A 20,233-nucleotide genomic window follows, 5' to 3' on the forward strand; every position below is an offset into this window, starting at 1 on the left:
TCCGCACTCCGCAAGCTCATTGGCTGTGAGCAGTGCCAATCAAGTAATCATGCTGTCCTTTACTCGAATCGTCGATCAATCAGGGAAGGGGCGGAGACCGGCTGGACGGAGAGTGAAAGCGGACACTCCCACTCTCGGACGGACGTCATGTATGTTCCAGTTGCTGCCCAGTCATAAGTGGAGAATGTGGGGAGAGGGAAGGTTGCGGTTTTTTTTATATAGTGTTAAATATAAACGGTATTTTTATTTGATATTTATTTGTCTGAACAAGAATTGCCAATGCATTGGACAGAGGGATTTTGCTCTGTTATCTTTGTCTTTAATTATTTTGGTACTGCTTCAATATGATGGCGGGTTGGAGAGACGACTCTACCAAAAAACGGTGTAAGGTGCTCCTTCCCTCCTGTGCTAGCCTGCAGGTCACCCTTGGGCAAGGTGTAGCACCTGCTTAGCCCCCTGAGCAGGGTCACCTGAAGCCATGGGAACAGGTGGTGGGTGGATGAGCAGTTAATGTCTATCACAAGTCCTGGTTATGTGACCACTGACACCAGATAGACAATCTCTGAGATCCATGGCCTCCTCTTGTGCCAAGATGAGGCCACCCTCAGAGTGGAGGAGCAATGTTTTATTTTCTGTCTGGGTAGACGCCAACCTGATGTCATGAATATCGACTTCTCCTTCTGGTAACAACATTTTTCCCTCCCCCTCCCCTGCTTCTATTCCACATTCTTCTATTCCACCTTTTACATCTCCTCACCTGCCTATTTCTTCCCCCGGGTCCCCTCTTCCTTCCCTTTTCTCCTCTGGTCCACTTTCCTCTCCTATCAGATTCTTCCTTCTCCAGCCATTTACCTTTCCCACCCACCTTGCTTCATCTATCACCTTCTAGTTATCATCCTTCCCCCTCCCCTACCCTTTTATTCTGTCATCTTCCCCCTTCATTTTCAGTCCCAAAGAATGGTCTCGACCCAAAATGTCGACTATATTTATTACCATAGATGCTGCCTGACATGCTGAGTTCCTCTAGCATTTTGTGTGTGTTGCTTTGGGTTTCCAGCATCTGCAAAATTTCTCATGTTTAAGAGTATTGATAATGGCTGGAGTCACCCATCAGAAGAAAACAATGGCAAACCACCTCTGTAGAAAAATTAGCCAAGAGCAATCATGGTCATGGAAAGACCATGCATGCCTACGTCATACGACATGGCGCATAATGAATGAACAAACTGCTTTATTTTTATTTTTAATTACTTAATTAATTACTTAATTTTTATTATTTTTAGAATGTGTATGAACCCAACTGAGTGGTTTTCAAGTATCTCTGATCAAAGAGCCTTAGACTTAGACAAATCTGTCAAAGGACATCAATGTCATTTCTACCCTAACAGATGTTAGTTGGGTGTGAATGTCAGTTCTCTGGGTGATGGTACTGGAAACATTAAATGGGTGTGGGCAGTAACCACAGGCATAATTGCAGAATGTGGATTAGGTCCAGGATGATGTAGCCCACAGATGAGAGCTGTGCATCAAAGATGGATGGATGAGCCGTGTTGAGAGCGAAGGTTGCCAGCATGACTATTACATTAGATCCAATTTTTATGTGGGTGGAGCAACATGCTATTGGAGAAAGTAAGGAGGCATGGGATCTAAGGGGACGCTGCTTTGTGGATCCAGAACTGGCTTGCCCACAGAAGGCAAAGAGTGGTTGTAGACGGGTCATATTCTGCATGGAGATTGGTCACCAGTGGTGTGCCTCAGGGATCTGCTCTGGGACCCCTACTCTTCGTGATTTTTATAAATCACCTGGATGAGGATGTGGAGGGATGGGTTAGTAAGTTTGTTGATGATACAAAGGTTGGAGGTGTTGTGGGTAGTGTGGAGGACTGTCAGAGGTTACAGATGGACATTGATAGAATGCAAAACTGGGCTAAGAAGTGGCAGATGGAGTACAACCCAGATAAGTGTGAACTGGTTCACTTTGGTAGGTCAAATATGATGGCAGAATATAGTATTAATGGTAAGTCTCTTGGCAGTGTGGAGGATCAGAGGGATCTTGGAGTCTGCATCCAGAGGACGCTCAAAGCAGCTGCGCAGGTTGACTCTGTGGTTAAGAAGGTGTACGGTGTATTGGCCATCATCAATCATGGAATTGAATTTAGGAGCTGAGGGGTAATGTTGCAGCTATGTAGGACCCTGGTCAGACCCCACTTGGAGTACTGTGCTCAGTTCTAGTCGCCTCACTACAGGAAAGATGTGGAAGCCATTGAAAGGGTGCAGAGGAGATTTACAAGGATGTTGCCTGGATTGGGGAGCATGCCTTATGAGAATAGGTTGAGTGAACTCGGCCTTTTCTCTTAGGAGCAATGGAGGATGAGAGGTGTATAAGATGTTGAGAGGCATTGATCGTGTGGATAGTCAGAGGCTTTTTCTCAGGGCTGAAATGGTTGCCACAAGAGGACACAGATTTAAGGTGCTGGGGAGCAGGTACAGAGGAGATGTCAGGGATAAACATTTTTATGCAGAGAGTGGTGACTGCGTAGAATGGGCTGCCAGCAATGGTGGTGGAGGTGGATACAATAGGGGCTTTTAAGAGATTTTTAGATAGGTACATGGTTAAGCCTAGTTATTTCTAAGGTAGGGACATGCTTGGCACAACTTTGTGGGCCGAAGGGCCTGTATTGTGCTGTAGATTTTCTATGTTTCTATTTACAGAACTTTATTTATTTAAATTAACACAAAGAATGCCGCAGGAACTCATCAGACCAAGCAGCATCTATGGATGGAGGAACTGCAGAGGGCTCTGGCTCATCCAGAAGTGTGTTGACACGTTCGTGGTCATGTGACTGAAGTGACAAGGTAGGAGAATCCTCCAAATCTTACTGGGCTTGTTTAAGGCAATCGACTGCAAGGCGTTCAGGTTTACTCCTCTTATCTCATTGTTTTAAAACACGGAATGTATGTTGGTGTGCATCGTGGCAAATGGAAACAAACGAGGCAGAATTAGGTTAACTGGAACTCAGGAGTGCTGTACGCCATGATGGGAGGTAGGAATAGGTGAAAAGGAATTGAATTTACTGAGGAGGGTGGAATGCTGTTGAGAGGCTGGCCAGGTGGCCGTGGTACAGGAATGAAATCACCCGGCACTTGTAATGGCTGCCCATATGCCAACTCAGCCGTGGACAACTGCAGCTTTTTGGAGCTGTTCTGAGCTAGAGCAGGACCCACAAGAGGTCTGACATGAATTGGGGAATGTGGTCAGATGGAAACCTGAGATGGGATACCAAACTGAGCAATCCAGTTGCTGATGAATGCCCGAGCCAGGTAAACAGCTGTCATCGATGCAAGAGGGGTGACCTTCTGGGCACAGTCCACCATGGTAAGGCAATGCATGAAACTGCAGGAGTGGGAAGAGGACCAACAAGGTCCACATTGACATGGTCAAACTGTCACCAAGGGACCTCAAAAGGTGCCAATGGTGTCTGAACATGATGGTTAATTTTTGCCTGCTGTCACTCCACACAGGATACAATCCAATCGCACATATCCTTTCTAAGGCCATGCCACATAAACTTTAGTGCACCAGTTTCTGTAAGGTCTTCTGGCCTGGATGCCAGTTTGCGGGCACAATGGGACAAGGGCGACTGGTTGAGACATCGCACAGGAGAGAAACTCCAGCCTCCCCAAACTTAGTATCAGCCAACCACAGGCCCATGACTGCTGCTCAGTAAACCTGGACCTCAGGGTCAGTAGCTTGTTTGGCTGCCATGCTGGCATAGTCAACCCCTATGTGTATGGCCTGAATGGCTGGCCATGAGAAGCAATCAGCCACGGCATTATTTTTCCCTTTGATATGTTGCGTATCAGTTGTGAACTCTGATATGTCGGCCAGTTGCCATTGCTGCTGTCCAGACCAAAGGTCTGATATTTTGGCCATTGCTAGTACGAGGAAGTTTATGGTTAATGAAAGCTGTGAAATGGCGTCCCTCTAGAAGAAAATGAAAATGGTGGACAGACAGACAGAGACCAAGAAGCTGACAGTCAAACATGCTGTACTTTCTTTCAGCTGCTGGCTGAAGAAGGCGAGTGAGTGGCTGCCACACGCCTCTGACCAACTGCTCGCGCACAGCACCCACAGCACAGCCTGAAGCACCAGAAGTAATGACTATAGGGGAGCAGTTGCACCAATAAGGTTGCACATTTCATGTCATCAAATGCCCTGGTTATGTCTGCTGCTCAGTCAAGCTCATGATTAGGGGCATTGCCTTTAAGTGCACTGTACAGGGGAGCCAAAGTTCAGCAGCTCATGGAATGAAGTGCTGATAGAAATTCGCCATGCCTAAAATCTCCTGTAGTTGTTTAGTAATATAGGCCTGTGGAAAATCCATAACAGCAGCTACTCTTGATGGAAGGGGTTTTGGACATGCGGAGATGTGATGGCCGAGAATGTCAATGGTTGCAACCCAAGCAGGCACTCAGCAGGGTTAACAATCAACCTGTGCCAGCTTAAGTGCTCGAAAAGTGTGCAGAGATGAGATACATGTTTGGGTTTGGATGCATTGGCAACAAGTATACCATTAGGGAAAACAGAAAGAAAATCTAAGTCTTTTAATAAAGAGTCCATCATCCGTTGGAAAATCTGTCCAGCGTTTTTCAGCCCAAATGGCATGTGCAGAAGCTCACAGAGGCCAAAAGGGGTTATCACAGCCGTTTTAGGAATGTCCTCCCAGCACACAGGCATTTGATGATAACCCCTAAATAGATTGAATTTGGAAAAAATTAACTTTCTACTAAGTATACTGAAAGGCCTTGGATGTGTGGAATAGGGTGATGATTGGGGGGGTGGGGGGGGGTGGTGGCTTTGTTAAGGTTTTGGTACTCCTCACATGGGCAGCAAATGCCATTCAGACTTAGGAACCATATGGAGGGGTGAAGCCCAGGGGTTATTCAGCCGGTGTACCATGCCAGTCTTTTCACGTTGGCAAACTAAGACTTCACGGTTGCCAGCTTATCTGGGTCCAGCTTGCGTGTGCTGGCCTGGCAGGGTAGTTGTGGAAATATGGTGTTCAACTCCATGTTTTGTGACTGTAGTGGAGGATGTGGGCTTGGTGAGGTTTGGGAATTTGCCCAGCAGTCAAGTAAACTCACATGCGGTGGTGCATGCGCTTGACAGAGTTGTGGGGAACTTACTGGGGGAGCAGAGTAATGACCTAAAGTCCTTGACATCCACAAGCCAACATTTCTCAAGATTAAATACAGTTATAGAGATAAGAATATGTAAGCCCATATAGGAAGGGATTGAATAAGAAAAGGAGATATTGAATTTCAGTTACTCCTAGACTGGTGATAGAAAGCAATGGGAAGATAGATTGATGTCTGGATAGAGGCATTAAGATGGGGAGCAGGCTGAGCCAACACCCATCTGATTTCTACGGAACACAAGAAGCTTCTTTGCTATAATTGCATTTCTGCAGGGATTGGGATTTGATCTTCATGTAACTTCCACACAGCATAATTTAAGATTTTTGCATTCTGCCAACAAAGTTCACTAAATTACTTTCAGGGATAGCAAGTTTTCCAAACGAGGAGTAGATTGGGATTTAATCTCTAGTGTTTTGAAGAATGAGAGAAAAATTCATCAAATTTATAAAATTCTTTAAAGCCTTAACAGGCCAGATACAATAGAAACTTTCTCCAGAAAGATGAGTCTAAGACTAAAGACCGTGTTTTGAGATTGAAGATTATGAAATGAGGAGAGCTTTCTTTACTCAGACTAGTGAACTTTTGGAAATCTCTTCTGTGGGGAGCTGTGCTGGTTCACCTCAATTAATGCAGAACAAAGATCACTAGATCTTTAGGCATTGAGGGAATCAAAGGACAGGGGGATAATGTTGGAGAATTGCATTGAGGTAGAAAGTCAGGCATGACCTTAAAGTTGGTGGAGCTGGCTCACAATTCTGACAGCCTATTCCAGCTCCTATTTCCTGTGTTCCAACCAGAAGAGCTCAATGTTCTCGAGTCTTCCAAGTGAAAGTTAAAGAGTAGAGGACTGACAACAATCTGTTTGTTTTTGTCAGGTACAGAAATGTGATCATGCAAAAAAAAAATCAGCGCTAGGGCTGATATTTATAAGTTACTTCACTTACAGTGTATTAACAACTGACCAACTATATTTTACATCACCATAATTATGTAAAATTATTAATTTTAATGCATTAATTGTTTCAAACACAAGATTTTTAAGAGCAGAATGTTAAATGCTAAATGCAGTCAATTATAAATCATATTAATGAATTTTGGTAATTTTGGAAAAGTTCAGTTATGCTTCTGTGATCTATATGTAGAAATAAACGATTATAGTTTGATACAGAACAAGTAGGGAGCCAGAATGACAAAATAGATAAAGGAGTACAGGGCCAACTGGAACAACTAAGCTACAGGCCCACACAAAACATTCAGGAAGGTATAAAACCTCAGAATAGATAGATGTGTAAGATAAACAGGATTATGGGTGGAATTTGGCTAGCTCAGATGCCGTTAAGTAGCTCTGTTAGATCTGAATCATTCATACATTATCTAATTTAGGAAATTTGACTGCTAAATTGTTAATTCCCACATTATTTAATGTCACACCACTCACAATTCTCCCAACCAATTCCTTGTTTTATTCTACTACTCATAAAACAATAAAACTTACAGCTGTATTGGTGGACTGACAACAATTCAAATGACTCTAATAGCAATAGTGCCATATTTACACATTTAGAACAATTTTTTCAAAGTTGAATTCAATGGATAGAAATTTTCCTATTTTTGTTTACTGGTAAATTTATTCCTTTGAGGTCTTTTTTTAATAAGGTTCAAATATTGCAGATTATCTTGCTTTTAGGCAATGAACTACCATAGAGAATGTACCAGTGCAATAAAAAGAAAGACTGTTATGTACATTTGTCTGGTGCTGTAGAAATTTTATCCATCACAGTAATATGTTTCTGTTGATTTTCCAACCATGGGTTTGTTAATCAACGTGCATGTTAGTTCCCGTGGAGGTGAAGAGGTGACTGCATGACCACATGAAAAGTTTAGCTACTTTGTGAAGCAAGATGCACCACCTTCTTTAGGCTTCTGCAGAGCCACATTAGAAGCACTAGCTAAGACTTCATGCTGAGAATCTACAGTAACTCTCTGTTCTACTGTACTGACCTTTGAGCTCCCAAAACCAACTGCCCGTTGACTTCATGCAAGCGAAGCAGAAGGGAATTTTACATGTATGTGATAGCCAGTGCTCAGAAAGAATAAACACAAGAAATTCTGCAGATGCTGGAAATCCAGAGCAACACACACCAATGTCATTTCAATTGATGCTGCTCGACTTGCTGAGTTCTTCCAGTATTTGTGCGTGTTACTCAGAAGCAATATTAGCTTTAAGTTTATGGCAGTACAATGCTCCTCTGACCAATCTGAAGGATATTTGCATTCCTTTATTCCCCATTTAGTCAACCTTGCCAGCATCTTTTGGAAATTCTTAATGTTGTTTAGTGTAAGCTGTAGAGAATGAGCTGTTGAATTGCAGAACAGTTGACTTTCCAAATAAAAATAAAAATAACTTTTTTAAAGTACTTTGTCTCCATCTGTGGTTAAAAAGTATTCAGTACCAATGAACTGTTAGAATAAAATACTTGCTTCCAACAGTTATTATTTAGACTTTTTGGGTTAAGGAATATTCCTGGTGATTCAATAAGGCTCTTAATATCCAGCACAGAACACCCTCATTTATATTTTACAGACAGCTCAGTTTTATAACCTATGCCTTGCTGCTCCAGAGATCTGAGTTCAAACCAAACCTCTAGTGCATGTACAATTTTCATGTTCTCCGTGACTAAATGAGCTTCCTCCAGATTCTCTGGTTTCTGCCTGCATCCCTGAAACTTATTGTTCGGTAGGCTAATTGACTAATTCAAAAGTACCCATTTTATTCACCCATATTCCAATAAAGTCTTCCCTGATTCTGCAAAGTCCAAGTGGAATTGATGGGAATATGGGAGAATAAATGAGATGAAGGTAGGATTGCTGGAAAAAGGTGCATGATTGTCAGTGTGAACTTGATTGGCTAAAGAACCGATTTTCATCTGCTATGACTCTATCAATTGAGTGAAATGATTATTGGGAATAATGTCAGCAACAGATTCTATCAGCATCATTCTCATGTTCCTGCAGGATCAGATAGGGAAGTGAGCTAAGAAGAACCAAATGGATTTTCATACATATAAGTGTGAGGAAATGCACTTTGGACGGTCAAACCTATGTACTGTAGGTGTTATCCTATGCATGGCAGAACACCAGGGAGTGTAATGGAACAGGTGTACCTAGGAGTAGAGTGCATAGTTTATTGAAAGCAGCATTATATGTATGTCGACAGGATAAGAAAAGAATTGAACACACCAGCATTCATCAACCACAGCACTGAGTAGAGGAATAAGGACATTATGTTGGAATATAATGAGTCGTTGATGAAGCCACTCTTGTAGTACTGTGTACAGTTTTCATTATCATGTTACAGTAAAGAATGGTTAAAACTGGGAAGAGTCCAGAAAAATTTCCAAGATTGGTGCCAGGACTAGAAAGCCTGAGTTTATAGCAGAGGTTGGTGAGTCTAGGCTTTTGTTCCTTACAATCGAGGGGTGATCTTATAGAAATGTTTAAAATAATCAGAGGCTAGATAAAATGGATGGCAACAATTGTTTCACTGGAGCACGGGAGTCCAAAGCTAAGGAGCATATACTTAGAGGAAAGATTTAATAGGTACCTGAGGAGCAACATTTACACACAGAGGATAGTGAGCATATGAAAGGAGCTCCCAGAGGAAGTGTTTGAGGCAGGTAAAATAGTTATCAATTAAGAAACACTTGGCTGGAAACAGGAGGGTCCTGTAGGAATATGGGTGAAGCACAGGAAATTGGTGTTAGCTGAAAGAACAACATTATCAGTGTGGACTGGTTGGGCAAAGGAACCTTCAGTAACTAGATGCTCCAGACATCTTTGAATCACAGTATGCAATATTACTCTGTGATTCAGAGACGCCTGGAGTCCCCAGTTACTGAAGATGAACCTCCTGAATCTCTCCAAGTGTCCTAGGAGGAAATTATAGAGGCAATAAAAATGGATGTTTTCATTTATTTTCTTTGAAATATTTCATTTATTATAATAATATGGGAGGTGATGAGAAAACTATTTAACTGAACAGAAATGAAAGCTGACAATTCTTTCACTGGAATGGAAAATGGTTGCTGGTTGAGGTAAGCTATTTCAGGATGTGCAGTTGGTGTCGAGAGCTGCCCACAAAGTTTTGACTGGCTTTAAAATTCAGATTCCCTTTAATCTGGTTTCTGATCTGAGTGGCACCCTTTGTAAATAGTTAACAGTGTCTGTGCACAGGTCATCAAACATTCAGACCCTTCAGTCAGTCAGATAAATAATCCTTTCTGAGCTACAGACAGACTACCCATGAAATGAAAAGCCAGAAATATAAATGTAAGTTTAAATCATGAACAGAAATCAAAATGAAAATTAGGAATATGAGAACAAATGAAAGAGGCAGAAAAATAAAGTAATAATAAACCTCCAGTGCATTTTTTCTTTGAGAACAGAACACATTATTAAAATTGTTTATCTACCACAACATAGGAGACTATTCAGCCTACAAGGTCTAGTAGCTCCCAGCAGAGTATACCATGAGTCCTATTCTCCCTCTTTTCTTATTTCCATGTGACCCTGCAACTTGTTCTCTCCTTCCCCCTCCGTCAGTTCCCCTTTGATTCTTTTGCTACTTACCAAAGTACGCCCCAGGTGTCCAGGGAGGGGTGGCAGCTCTGATGATGGGGCTTGTCATGTCCATTCTAGGGCAACTTACTCACCTTTGGGCACCGCCAGACACTCGGCTCTCACTTGTGGCTCCAAGTAGTGGTTTGCACAGGACAGCAACCACCCTACAGTAAACCACTTCGACGGCTGTGCTGGATTACACAAGGGTGGCCGGTGGGCCTCGTAACCTGGTGAGACATGTCTGTAGACCATGAAGGTGGTTCTGCTACACCTTATAGAGAACGAAGGGCATGACAAGGCACAGGCAAAGTCATGGCCATCCACTGCAACCAAGGAAGACCCCAGTTTAGGCAACTACTTGTACCACTGGCCCTGGACTTCCGAGTTTGAGAGAGTGGAATTGCCCAGCTGAATGCACTTTCCATTAAAAAAAAACTCTTCTGCACAGGTTTATTGTGTAGTTCACAAAATGAACTATTGCACACATCCAGCTGTCATCATTGGATATAAACCATCTATTAATCAATCATTTGAGGATTGACTTATCATGGACAATTAACCTACCAACATGTCCTCAGGTAGTAGGAGATCAGGGTTCCTGGCTGAAACCAATGGAGTCACGTGGAAAACCACAGCATCCGAAGTCAAGGTTGAACTGGGGTCCCTGGAGCTATGGGACAGAAGCATTGACTCCTGCCCCACCTAAACTTTTAGGGCCAGAGACATGGTTAGGTTCTGATTCGGATTTATTTATCACATGTCCATTGAAGCACACAGTGAAAAAGTGTCACCACACCTTCCAGCACCAACATAGCATGCCCACAATACTTGGCAGGACAAGACAGATCACAACAAACAGCAAAGCCAGCCCCATTCCTCTCTCCCAATACACGAACACAGACCTCTAACCCCAAGGCAGGCCACCTCCAGCCTCCAGGGGACTTGCCGATTCAGAGACAGCAGGCTCAGAGAGATACACAGACTTGTGGCTCCTAATGGAATCCTTGCTAATTCATGGTATAACAAAGCATATTGTTCTACATAAGATTTAAGAGGTGGTTGAAAGCCATGCGTGCAGGAGGCACAAGAGCTGCTCGTTTGGTGTGCCTAGAGTTCAGGGTCCCATCATCAAGTCTGGGGTCAATACCTAAAATCCAGTCCTGAAGTCCGATCGGAAGTCTGGAAGTCGAAGCCCCACGGCCAGAATGTGTGCCAACACTTGCAGGCTGCCCCCAACCCCTCCTTGGGTGTGTTGGTTGCTAACACAGATGATGCAGTTTACTGTGTGTTTCCACGTACAGTACCTGTGATTAATAAATCTGCATCTAAGAGACACTTGCTCCACTTGGCTTCAATACATTCCAGGTATTCTATGGCACCCCACCAAATGTCTGCTCTTCACCATGGAGTTAATGGATGGTGATCAGGCAGGCTTTGCCATGAATAACAGCCATTATCTTCACAAACCCACTTCATAACTGGAACCCTGACCAATCTTCCCCTTCTTCAATCTTGGGCTGCAAGTACAGAGTCTGATGATTACACTGGCACAAAAAGTTATCAAGCCTAGAATGACCCTGGCACTTAAATTCTTAATTTATGAGGGGAGGCCCTGATAATACAGCTTGTATCCCTTGAACTTAAATGTTCAATGGGAGTTTTAAACAAAATTTAAGAGGAAAAGGAGAAGAGCTGCTATTTTATCAGATGGGGGAACAGTATTACAATAAATGTCAGGCCATTCTGGAGTTAGTTTAGGAAGCATGTTTTCACCCAAATGATGGTGGAAATTTGGAATCCTCTCTTTAAAAACCCAGAGTTTACCGGGGGTGAAATGAAAATCTATGTTGAATAGATTTAAGTATATGAGAAAGCCAAGGGTGCATAAATGAAGAGAAGACCCATAATATAAGTGGTGGAGCAGCATCAAGAGCCCAAGTGGCTGCCCTTGTTTCTATGTCCCAAGCTGTAAGGTCAGTACTAATGACACACTCAGTCACCAAGTCAATGGAGTACACGGTTTCAGATTGATACTTTTCAATATTCTGTCATTGTTCCTTCTGTCTTCTTCCCTCTTCATTTCCAGTACTGATGAAAGGCCTCAGCCTGAAATATCATCTATTAATTCTTCTCCATAGATGCTACCTGACCTGCTGAGTTTCTACAGAGAGAAGGCTGCATCGCCATGTTTGACCAATATCCTAACAGTCCTGCATGAGTAGGGTTCTCTGTACTATTGTTGAGCCCCATCATATCACAGACCTTCCCTTGTTCTTTCCACCTCCTGCTTCTCTACAATCATGACAACTTTTGGATTTTTCCTAGATCTGATGAAGGATAAGCATCTAAAACACTGGCCTTTTCTCTCACTAGAGGAACTCCAAACTAGTTTAAGTGGTTTCTGTTTTCAGGGCAGTCTGGTACATGTGTTTCTCATGGTGCGTGTGAATATCCCTCCTCAACCATACCATGGATGCAGTGCAGTTTTCTTAGGTAGACCAGTGCATCAGGTCCTGTCACAGTGACTTTAAAACAAAACTGTGCTGTTACAGTAAAACTCTATAATCCCCAACCCATGTTCATAAATCCTGATGAATTATCATCTGGGTCACTAGGGTGCCAATTCCTGGAGTTCCTTTAACACACTGGGACCTAGTGTCTTGCACTTCTTCGAATCTCATCAGTATTTGTTTCCCTTGCTCTCCATGAACTCACCAGGGGTCCTGTTTCCCATGATTTTTTTTTCACTGGATTTAACTCTACCCTAATCATGGGACAATTTCCAATGAACAATTAATCTACTAACCAGTACATCTTTGGACTGTGGGAAGAAACTGCAGGAGCAGGAGAAAACCCATGTGGTCATGGGGAGGAAGTATAAACTCCTTACTGATGATGTCAGAACTGAACTTCGAACTCCGATGTCCTGAGCTGTAATAGTGTCACACTAACTGCAACACTTCTAGAACCACCCTCCCCCCCCCCCATCCTAGAGGTGGGGGTACACCCTCAGTGCTGTTAGGCAGGGAAGTTGCAGGATTTTGACCCAATGACAGTGAAGGAACAGTGGGTTATTTCCAAGACAGGATGGTGTGGGTCTTGCAGGGCAATGTCCAGGAGGTGCTTTCTGATATCCTTGATTTCCAGCTGGTAGAAGTAGTGGGTTTGGAAGGTGGAGTCTGAGGAGACTTGGTGAGTTGCTTCGCTGCGTCCAGTACATGCTACAAACTGCTGCTGTGTCAGCGGTGAAGTGCGTGAAGAGTTGTGGATTGGGTCCTATCAAGTAGGCTGCTGTTTCCTGTACAATGGTGAGCTTCTTGTGTGTTGTTCAAGTTCAAATTCAAGTTTGTTGTCATCCGCAAAGTCACTACAGTGTGTGGCGTGTGGCCAAGTGGTTAAGGCGTAGGACTAGCGATCTGAAGGTGTTGTGTCCTTGAGCAAGGCACTTAACCACACATTGCTCCAGTTGAAAATGGGTACCGGCAAAATGCTGGGGGTTAACCTCATGATAGACTGGCATCCTATCCAGGGGTGGGGGGAGGGGGGAAGGGGGAGTCTCGTACTCTCAGTCGCTTCACACCACAGAAACCGGCATAAGCACCGGCCTGATAAGCCTATAATGCTTGGGACTGACTTTAACAGTTCACCCACAGAACATATATCATAAACCATAAACAAAAATATTATCATAAATAAGTTAAACTGTATGTGGTCAGCAGTGAATGTAGCAACTGTATGTGGTCAGCAGTGAATGGCTTGTTGTCCTAGTGATGAGACCTTGGTATTCACAGTTGAGTGAAGAAGCTTTTATCCAATTTGGCAATCCTAGGTTCTGGGTGGTAGTGAGTCAAAGAGATTGTGGGATGGGTGTTAGGGATCCTAAACAATGCTTTGGGCCCTTTATCTGTAACACTTCTCAGACTTCAGTAGTTTTGTGCCGTCAAAGTCAATCCTATGGCCATTATGAATGCAATGTTCTGCTACCGCCGATTTCTCCAGGTAACCAAAACAGATACACCTCTTGTGCTCCTTGATGCAGGTTTCCACTGTGCATCCCATCTGGCTGATATAAACTGTTCCAAATTCACAGGGGATCCTGTAAATGCCAGTCGACCTGAGTTCCGGGTCATCTTTGAGCCGCGTAAATTTTGATTTGAGCTTCCTTCCAGGTCTGTGATGGTATTAATCCAGTATTTCTTCAGGATTCTGGCGAACCTTCTGATTACCTTGTAAAACAGGCAGTAGCGACATGTTCCGTCTCATTGTTAGGTTTCCTGGTTTTTTCATCAGCCCTTTAAACGGCCCAACTGATTTCCTTCACCTTCAAGCCATTCTGCAGGAATGCCGTGCGTGATCATCTCATTTCCTCAGGGAGACTCTCCGGGTCCAAAATTGTTTTTGCATAGTTAATCAAAATAGAAAGAGCCGCACTACGTTGGGAGGCATGATGGTGGCTGTTATTGTTGAAGTACAAGTCCATGTGGGTGGGTTTCCGATTAACGCCATGTCCAAGGCTACTGTCCGGGAATGTTTGGATGTATACTATTCGGATGGTCGCGGAACTGCTGGAGTGCCTGGAGAACATGAGATCACACTACAAAGGTGTCATCGACGCATCTGAAGAAGCATTTGGGGCTTGAGGGCGATTAACTCAGAGCTATCTCCTGAAAGTCCTCCATGTAGAAATTAGCACCAGCTGGTGCAAGGGCATGTCCACTCCGTCCATTTGTTCATAGTAGTTCCCCTTATAGAGAAAGTGTGTCAATATAAGGGTGTGTTCAAAAGGATCAATTATCACACCTTGACCACAGGAGGACCAAGCTGTTCTTAATGGAAACTCCTGTGAACCCGTATCAAGGAGCACAAGAGGTGTGTCCATTTGGGCTACTCAGAGAAATCGGCAGTGGCAGAACACTGCATTCGCAATGGCCATAGGATTGACTTCGACGGCACAAAACTACTGTGCCACGCCAGTGGCTTTTGGGACTGCCTGGTAAAGGAAGCTATTGAAATAAAACTAGATGAAAACAATTTTAACAAAGACTAAGGTCTCGCTGGAATTAGAATTCAATTGAAAACAAGGTGGGAAAGTGGAAACCTGATAGGATGAAGACTAGCCAATCAGGAGGGACGAACAATGGGGGTATAAATACCACTGGACTAGACATGCTCAGGCATCATTCCTGATGAAGACAGTAGAGTTTGTCATCAAAGCCTGTACCCTGGAAGCCCAAGAAGAATTTATTCGTCATATACTCTGGGAGAGCACTAGATCCTTTTTCAGTTCTGGTAAATCTCACAAACGGGGGAAGAGGGAGACCCCACAATCCTCTTGGCAGTTTTTACTATCGTCTGTAGGGTCTTGTAGTTTCCCTATCACACAATAATGCAGCCAGACTGGACACTCTAAATAGTCTTGTAGAAACTTATTGAAGTGGGTGAGGGAGGCTGTGTATGTCTCAGTTGAAGCTGTACTCTTCCAGACAAGTGGGCCATCACACTGCCAAAGCGAATCATGCAGATGGGGGCCAGGAGGCAAGTTCCTCAGCACAGGATCACAGCCTCGGCTCAGCTTTTGCTCAACTGTACAGTACATTTTACTCAGGTTTTGTTCAACATCTCTACAATCCTTTGCTGAGATCCATCTACAAGTTTGCAAAGACCCCACCTGCACCAACTATTCTTCCTTCTCCTCCCCCACCCCCTTCGGGCAGAAGGGCTGAAGCATTTACTACTAGGCTCAAGGACAGCTTCTATCCCTCTGTTATAAACTATAGAATGGTCCCCTAGAATGATAACATGGACACTTGACCACATCATTTATCCTGTTATAGCATTACCTCATGTTAGCTACCTGCACTACACTTTCTTTGTAACTGTAACACCTTAATCTCCACTTTATACCATCTCAATGCACTGCTGTAATGAAATTATTGGTACTAACGGTATGCAAGACAAGTTTTTCACTGTACTTTGGAACAAGTGACAATAATAAGCTAGTTTACCAAGTTATATATTCTGGTTATTACCACACTGCTGTTTAAAGGAACTCCCTGTACGAAAGTTAATCATACTGATTCATTCATAACTGCATTTGAAAATATTTACTTGATATAATATCCCTTATTATTATAAAAAGTGTGTTTTTTATGCAGGCCATTTTCATTATGTGTCGAGGATTTGGATGTAGGATGCAGGCTCTGAAGCTAGCCAGCAGATGGCACCAAACACCCGGGAATGTTCTGAAATCCAGCCAAGGTCACTCATTCTCGGAATGGTTTGTACAAGAGTAACACACACAACATGCCAGAGGAACACAGCAGACCAGGCAGCATCTATTAAGAAAAATAAAGTATCAACACTTCAGGTTGGGACTGTCCTGATGAAGGGTCTCAGTCCAAAACATGGACCCTTTTCCTCACCATAGCTGCTGCCTGACCAGCTGAGTTCCTCCAGCATTTTGCATATGTTACTCTGGATCTCCAGCATCTGCAGAATGTTTGTACAAGGGTGGAAGCAACTCAGTTGAGCTGGGTTTGACAATTTTCAGTCTTTAAACCTCAGAATGGCAAAACACTCAGGTCTAGGACCTTTGGAAACAGGCTGAGTGAGAGATGAGAAGGGGGAGAATTCAGGATTGTGTTCAAACATTGATCTGATTTTCTTACTCCAATAACTTTGTTGATTTCCAAGGGGATGTATCACCAGCTCCAGTACTACTCAAATTGCAGCATAAAGTTGCAGACGTTATCTGATATGGAATCAACCATCTGGGTTGAAGCATCCAAGCTTCCATTTGTCAAGTTTGCTGAACATACACTCAGTGGCCACTTTATTAGGTACACTTGTATACCTGCTTGTTAATACAAGTATATAATCATCCAATCATGTGGCAGCAACTCAATACATAAAAGCATATAGATATGGTCAAGAGGTTCAGTTGTTCTTCAGATCAAACATCAGAATGGGGATGAAATGTGACACTGAGTGTGGAATGATTATTGGTGCCAAACGGGGTGGTTTGAGTATCTCAGAAAGTGCTGATCTCCTGGGATTTTTGCACACAACAGTCTCTAGAGTTTACAGAGAATGGTGTGAAGAAACAAAAAAAAACATCCAGAGTGGCAGTTCTGTGAGCAAAAATTATTCATTAATGAGAGTGGTCAGAGGAGAATGACAGACATATTCAAGGTGACAGGAAGGCAAATAACCACATGTTACCACAGTGATATGCAGAAGAGCTCCTCTGAATACAAAGGGGTATCTAATAAAAGGGCCACTAGGTGGATTTATAACTTGGTTAAATCTTATCTTTGGGAGCTGGCATTGTTGGTATTTATTATATATTCCTAATTCATGTTGTAAAGCTGGTGATGAGCTGCTTCTTGAACTGCAGCTGAAGGTACTACCAGAATGCTTTTGAGAGTGTCGTTCCCGGACAAGTTCACAGCAATAATGAATTTCAGAGGTATATTTCCATGCTTGTGAATTGAGGGGTACGGGTAGGTGATAGTGTTCCCATGCATTCATAGCCCTTATCCTTCTTAGTGGCAGAGGTAATGTCTTTGCAATGTGCCTGGGTGAGCATCTGCAGTGCTTTACCTAGCATTATTACCCTATAACCATCGGGTTCCTGAACCATCTTGGATAACTTCACTCACCACAACTCCGAACAGGTTTGTATATGGTGACATATGCGGACTTTGATAACATCCTTCCTTTGACATTTTGGTGCTGATCCTGCAGTGGGAATGCATGAGACTTCCCCTTGCTGAAGTACTCCTTAGCGCAAGTGGTTCTGCAAATGCTGGAAATCCAAAGCAACAAGCACAAAATGCTGGAGGAAGCCAGCCAGTCATGCAGCACCTATGGGTAGCAGTAGGTAGTCGACTCTTCGGGCCTAGACCCTTCATCAGGACTCACAGTTAATCCTTGTCTGGACTTTTGTGGTGTGGATGTTACTTGTCACTGACATCAGATTCCCAATTCTAACATGTATTTCTAGGCTCCTGCACTCCATGACATGATGCAGCTGTGTGTGACTGTCTTACTGGACATTAAGTTGGTTTAGATCGAATGCTGATCGTTCACGCACCAGGAGTGACCATTTATTCGCACTACCTAACTTCAAGCTGCATTACACAGGCTCCTGTGAAGGACGATGCAATAAAGTATCTTGTTCTCTGTTATTGGCTGAATGGATCTGTGTAACTGGATTCACTTTAGTTGATCGTCAATTGGAGGCCCCAGTTCATCCACCTAAACAGTAACTTACATTCCTGAACTTAGTCGACATAACTTTGTGACAGATATTCATCAGTTCCCATTATGTGGGAATCTCATCATAACAATTTGATTGAAAGAGTGCAGAGAAAACTTACAAGAATGTTTCCGGGACTTGTGGACCTGAAATATAGGGAAAGGCTGAATAGGTTTGAACTTCGTTCCCTGGAGCTCAGGAGAATAAGGGGAGATTTTATAGAGGTATACCAAACTATCGATAGGGTAAATGAAGGAGGCTTGTTCCACTGATGCTGGCTGAGATGAAACTAGAGGTCATAGGTTAAGGGTGAAAGGTGAAATATTTAAGGGGCAACTGAGAGAACTTCTTCATTCAGAGGGTGGAACAAGCTGTCAGTAATAGTGGTGGGTGTGGGTTTGATTTCAGAATTTAAGAGATGGTTGGATAAGTACATGTATGGAGGGCTTTGGTCCAGGTATGAGTTGATGGGATTATGCAGAATAATAGTTCAGTGAGCCAAAGTGCTTGTTCATGTGCTGTAGTACTTGATGAGTCTATGTGTTTAGCGAGTGGAAATCAATACATTATTAGGTCAAAATGGGTGTATACTTGAGTTCTGAACCAGCAGAAGCCAAGGCATTATATTCATTTCAAGATAAACTGCTGGAAATACACAGCAAGATGAGCAGCCTCTGTGGAAAGGCAAGCAGAGTTAATGTTTCAGATTGAAGACCCTTCAGCAGAATGCAGAAAGAGAGAAATACATTTGCCACACTATGGAGGAGATGTGATTAAGCTGGAGAGGTTGTGAAAGAGATTCACAAGGATGCTGCCTGTGCTGGAGGGCTTGAGTTACCAAGAGAGATTGGATAGGCTGGGTTCGTATTCCCTGAAGGGAAGGAGGTTGAGGAGTGACATAATTAAGGTACAGATAGAGTAGACAGCTGGTTTAGGGCGAGTGAGCTGTGGGCATGCTATGTTGATACCGGAGGTGAGGCATCACTCATTTGATTTGATGCAAATGGTGCATTTCACTGTACGTTTCAATGTTACAAAGAAAGTTCATCTTTATGTTTATCATCTTAGTAAAATACATTTAAACGTTAAGCACAACTCAGATTTTTAAGCTAAGTAGTAAAGAAAATCTCGGAATATAGGCGGCCACGAAGAGAGCAGAGTCTGAAGTATAACCCTTAACCTCATCCGCCTCACTGCCAAAGGCACGCAACGTTGCCCAGATGAGAGAAAGGTTATTCATATACAAAGCTGTGCTAAACTGGGGCTAAGCTCATGTTAGAGCTCACTGTGCAAATGATGAGATCATGGAGGGGATTTTATAAACAGCGATTGTGTGAAGAGGCAGATCAACCATGATCAACCTGAATGACGGACCAGGTCAGCAGGTTTACCCCTGTTTCAATGGACCTCTTCCTTCCATCCAATGCCTGTGCAGAATGACACAGGAGGGAGGCTGCCTTAAGGATTATGCCTATTCCCCTCCCTGACTTTTTCCAGCATGTTATTAGTATGACATATCCATTTCCAATGCAGTGATCTAAATGTCCCATGGTCACACTTGGTTATTCGTTCTGAAGACCCGTTGAAAGGAATAAATGGAGTTTTAAGTTAACGATGCAGAAAATCCTGAGGAGCTCAGCACTCTGTCCGGAAATAGGGCCACTCCCTAACTACCAGATGAATTTGCAATGTCACAGGAGAGTGCGCAGGCAATGAGCTGTGCTGAATACCTACTAATCTTGCTGCTGAGAAAGACTCCCACTGCTGCTTCCATTGGCTGCTGCAGCTGCTGTGATTTAGATTCCCAAAGTATCAGCCAGAGGAGACAGCGCCGTTCTTCTTTGAACTAACATCTCCTGATATTGCGATGTCCTGAGAATCAGTATCTATGGCAATGGTATGTTTGTTAGTGAGACAAAGCAACCTTATCTGAGCTTTTGTGCTCAAATCTCTGGAGCATGGTTTAAACCTTTGACCGGAGTCTGGAGACAAGGTGTTACTAGAGCTAATACAAGATCCAAGATTCAATTTTGATAATTATGTGTACACAGAAACATACAGTAAAATGTGTCATTTATGTTAACCGGAGAGTGTGCTGGTTGCATCTGCAAGTGTCACCACACACTCCAGCACCAACATAGCATTCCCACAATG

The 20,233-nt window shown here is 43.2% G+C and overlaps 1 long non-coding RNA gene across 1 annotated transcript; it reads left to right on the top strand.

The window, feature by feature from the left end:
- Window positions 1-133: 133 nt before the first annotated feature.
- LOC132378145 (uncharacterized) lies at window positions 134-17,969 on the top strand. The gene is made up of 3 exons (XR_009506900.1): window positions 134-201; window positions 2,741-2,856; window positions 17,825-17,969. It is a non-coding gene; the product is annotated as an uncharacterized LOC132378145 (long non-coding RNA).
- Window positions 17,970-20,233: the final 2,264 nt, after the last annotated feature.

This window comes from Hypanus sabinus, chromosome 19 (assembly GCF_030144855.1).
Source record: "Hypanus sabinus isolate sHypSab1 chromosome 19, sHypSab1.hap1, whole genome shotgun sequence".
NCBI classification, from domain to species: domain Eukaryota; kingdom Metazoa; phylum Chordata; class Chondrichthyes; order Myliobatiformes; family Dasyatidae; genus Hypanus; species Hypanus sabinus.